The sequence below is a fragment of the Triticum dicoccoides genome, chromosome 6B, assembly GCF_002162155.2.
Source record: "Triticum dicoccoides isolate Atlit2015 ecotype Zavitan chromosome 6B, WEW_v2.0, whole genome shotgun sequence".
NCBI classification, from domain to species: domain Eukaryota; kingdom Viridiplantae; phylum Streptophyta; class Magnoliopsida; order Poales; family Poaceae; genus Triticum; species Triticum dicoccoides.
The window spans coordinates 354,286,787-354,291,339 of NC_041391.1; the positions used below are offsets into that span (position 1 = coordinate 354,286,787).

Genomic DNA, 4,553 nt, shown 5'->3' on the forward strand with positions numbered 1-4,553 from the left:
GAGGTGGTTCTTCGACGCGGCAAGGGGGGCGGGCACGGGGTGCTTGGCGATGGGGACGGGGCGGGCGGCGAGCGTTGCGTTCTCCCGATCCAGATCCAGGGGATCGAGGGAAGTGGGGGTGTGGTGGTGGATTAGGGTTTGGTCGGGTGGGGGATAAGGGGGACCGGGGTGGGCTGGCCAGGGGGGCCTGGTAGCCCTGTTGGACCGAACAACCCAGGGAAGGATGGGTCTTCCTTCGTTCTCTTTTTTTATTTGCTTAGTTTTTGTTTTACTTTTCTTGTTCTATTTATATTTTAGGATCTAATTATTTTATTTTTGTAAAACACATCCTTAGCACCTAGATTAGCATATCAAGTTAGACCAGTGCCATAGAAAGTTTTTAGTGCCCAATTAAATTAGTTTAATATTATATTAAATATAAAAGGTATTTACTTGATTGTTTTACCTACTGTTTTAGTTATTTTAGAGCCTTTAAATATTTTATAAAAGTGGGGTTTCTTCACCATAATTATCTATGCAATATTTGGTTCACTCCGAACATTTTTGTTTCAATGTTTGAAAACTTTTGTTGTTTGCCATATTTTGAATTGATTTGTGAATCGGTTTTGAACTAACAAAAGATTAGCAACAGTAACGGAGGTGACGTGACATCATTAGCAGAGTTTTACTGTCGCTTAATTATCCGGGCGTCACACCCCCTTGCGTGTGGATCCAATGTAGGATGGATCAGACACGCAAAGGCGCCGCGATGCAGGGTTGTTTTAATTTACATAGTAATTGAATCTATATGCTTATCTTTTGAACAAAAGCGAAATAATTATGTTGGACCTACTCTGGCGTGGACAAACCCTCGACGGATTGTCTGGTAAAATGAAAGATGCTGAGATCACCCCGTCTAAAGATTGGAATATGAGATCGAGACTGACATAGATCGACCGTCTCGTCAACCCATGCCATCAGTACTTATGTTTCGAGACAACAGTATAATTTAATAGTATTAAAGTAAGGGGCGCATGAGGTTTTGTGACATGTAATTTAGAGCTGGCCAAATTTCTGCTGCTTTGACCAACAATTCACCAAGGCACACTTTTTTTGACATATCCAACCCAAGTGTAGATCCATGATGAAACAACACCTTCCTAATTGGCTGCGGGTGGTTGGCGGACCGGGGTTACAGCGGAGGGGTTGAAGCACCGTGGTACATCACCTACCCAGTCCGTCCACTGGTTGACGGTGAAGGCATCCGTGGACGTGGTGTTCCTCCCACTCCTTCTATCTTACTTTTGGTGAAAACTTGATCTTCGGATCGGACGATAGCGACGTTCGTGGTCGTGCCCTTTCTGGAGGCATCATCTTGGAGTCCTTGGTCCGGGATGATCGCTCCTCGTGCTGGTGGTCTCCGGGGCTCTAAGCGGATCCTTTTTTTGCACATCTTGTAGGTGCTTGGTAGTTCTTGAGGTTGTGTGTCGGTGCCCGGCATTTGTGTATATTGCCTTGGGTGTGTGTGGCGTTCATTTTGTATCAGTTGCTTCAACATATGTGATGATTGTTTTACAATATAAACAGGGAAACTCTTTTTCATTCGTTAATTGGCTTCTCAAATGACGATGACTATACAAATATTGACGACGAAAACCTTACAGGGAAGGGCGTCGGCTCGCCCCTTCACAATTCTCGAATTTGGTGTTTTTTTCACCACGATATAACTTTTTATAAATAAATTTCGGAATCTATAACTCCTAACTTCTGAAAGACCCATAATTTAGAATCTCTGTGCCATTGATTACAGGCACGAATGTCATAGCAACTGAGGTCCGACACGTCACGTTTTGTTTTCGTTCGGTAAATCAGTCTAAAACAGGCTTCATCCCGAACGCCAGCATCAATCCTATCTTCTTCTCCCCTTGCTCCACCGCTCAGAGCACACTGCTCTGTCTCCGCCACGCAATACAGAGAGGAGTGGCCTTCGCCGGCGACGAGGCTCCTCCCTGACCAGATCCCGCCACAGTCGCGGCGGCAGGGGTCGAGGACGACGACCACGAGGGATCCGCGGAGGGGGCCAGGGATTTGGCGTTCGCTACAGCCGAGCACCAGGTACTACCGCGCTACGACTCAGCTCCTCGCCGACCGGAGCGAGGTGCCGTCGCGGTCCGATGCCGAGCGCCGCCGCGAGCACCAGGCCGCCGCGCTCGGGGCGACGCTGCCCGCACCATCCCTGCGATGCGCCCACCTCCAACCCGGCGGCGATGGCGATGTCCGCGAGGCCCTGGGCGCGAGGGAGGCGATGGCGACCAGCTGAAGCGGCAGCGCCGTCATCCTACACCGGGAGGCGGGGCCTGGTGGCGCACGAGGCTGCGGGACGCGGAAGGGGGAGAAGCAAGGGAGGTACTGTTCGAGGAGGCGGGGCGCGGAGGGAGAGAGCAGTGGAGGTGCTGACGCTGACGCCGCGGCGCTTCATGGAGGTCAACTAGGAGGTGGACGAGGCCTTGCAGCTCGCAGCCGACCTGCTCGCCGATGCGCCAATAGGGATCTGCTCGTCGGCGGGGATGCCGTTTTCTTCTAGTGATGTGCGGATGGTGAACTGCTCGCCGGGATTCACCCCGAGCCCAGGTATTCCGCCGCCTCCTAGTAGCCGCCCGAGCTGTTCTCATGTGCCTTGCCGTTAGCTGAGCTCTCCTACTGCTACTGACCTGGGACGAGCACAACAGTAGAGCACATGCGTGCAGATTTAGTTAGAACAGGAAGTTTCGTCACAAAGAATGGTTCAGGTTCAGCTTAATGTACACTGAAACTTTGCACTTTTGTTGTACAGGGAGTGGGAGTATCGGGGATAGGATATGTGCATCGAGCAGAGGGGGCTGGTGTTCACTTCAGGTTTCTTGCCTCAGTCGGATCAGTTCTGGAGTCCTTGATCTCCTCGTCCTTTTTCAACAGCTTTACGTGGGAAGGTATTGGATATTACTAAAAGTTTAGGAGAGCAAATGTATGATAGACAAATATGCAAAATAAGAATGAACTCTTTTTTAGTTGTTCGGTAGCACATCATACACTGATTGCACTGAAACAGGAATTGCTAGACTATTGATGGAGAAGATCATGTGTCCCCTTTTTTTTATGTTGTCTAGCAGTGACTTGGGAATTTGTTTAGTAGTGACATGCCAATTTGTTTGACTTTAGATTTCTGGTTCACATGGGTACACATTGGGTACATCTTGACAATATTTTTTCTGGAATAGTTTCTTTTGAGCATGGCAAATTGTGTAGAACATGATATTTAGTACAATATGGCAAATTGGCAACTAGTGTGTAGTGTTTAGCACTGTTTAGTGTTGTTTGTCCTCCTGCGAGAATTATATTCAGTAATTTGCCATGGCATTTGTCCTCCTGTATTTAGTCTGTAGTGCAAATTTTGTAAACTTGCCATGTGATCAGTACATACAAACTCTAGCTTTGAAATGAATCATGAATCGAATTTTCTCTAGATTTTGCCATGAATCAGAAGTATATATTGTTGAACACTGTTTTGCCATGGCAAAAAGGATTTTATAGCTTTTGGCATGCCTCTAATATAGCTTTTTCCATGTCACCACTATAACTTTTGGCATGACATACACATATTTTTTTTTACCATGGCAAATTTGCTAATCTGTTTGCCATGCCTCTAATATAGTTTTCGCCATGTCACCACTACAACTTTGGCCATGTTCACATGGAGTAGTAAAAATAAAAACAAATTTGAGTTGATTGTAGAAATATGTGTTTGTTTCCCTTTTTTTGACTTTGTAGGATTGATGATGACCACATTAAGCATTGCAACTTTTAACAGATTTGATTTTGCTTTTGTACTTACTACTGCAAATCCACCCAGGTAATTTTGCCATGTCAATTAACATGCAGTATGTTCGTGCCATGGAAAATTTGCATTCTTTTTCATTTCATTTACACGGCAAGTCTTCAAAACATTTTAGTATTCCCTCCATCTCGAAATATATCTACAACCTAGAAAATTACCTAAAAACTAATTACTTTTTTTAAACAGAAAGAGTTACTTTCCCACCACCTAATTTAGGTGTACTGTTTTTTGCGCCAATATTTTTTAACCTCCCGCTAAAAGGTCCCAAATTAGCGTCTTTGTTCCCACCAAAGAATTAGCTTCCCGCTAAATACCTTCCTAACAACCCACGAATATATAATTCTAGACCAAACGACGGCGTCTTCACGGGCGATTGGATCTGAGCTCTCGTCTCGGTTCATCTGTGCTGCCGGCGTCATGACGGCGTCAATAGAGCGAACCACGTCAGGTGCACGGCGTCAGGTTAGTCCTCCTCCCGATCTCCTCCATCGCTGAAAAATCCAGTCCTCCTCGATCTCCCCCTCCCCCCTCTCCTCTGCGCCCGCCTCCGTCCGGGATCAAACCCCCCTCCCCCACGAGCTCCTCATCGATGCGCGGCTCTCTCAATCCTGATCCATTCAGAGGGGCTGCCCCTTCTCTCCTTCGATCGCCGCTTGGCCGTAGAAAAGAAGTTAGGGCAGGGGACATGCCGCCGCCGGTG

The 4,553-nt window shown here is 47.1% G+C and overlaps 1 protein-coding gene across 12 annotated transcripts in view; it reads left to right on the top strand.

Annotated features, from left to right (window-relative positions):
* Positions 1-1,851: 1,851 nt before the first annotated feature.
* Positions 1,852-4,553, top strand: part of LOC119323892 (myosin heavy chain, cardiac muscle isoform-like) — a 7,801-nt gene continuing 5,099 nt past the window's right edge. For 2 of the 12 annotated variants that reach the window (XR_005156613.1, XR_005156614.1), the window contains exons 1-2: positions 1,854-2,610; positions 2,813-4,315. The gene's annotated coding sequence lies outside the window, so the exon portion shown is untranslated. Of the gene's footprint in view, positions 2,611-2,812; positions 4,316-4,553 lie in introns of all 12 variants that reach the window. The other 10 variants (XR_005156612.1, XR_005156615.1, XR_005156604.1 and 7 more) reach the window with 7 other exon arrangements.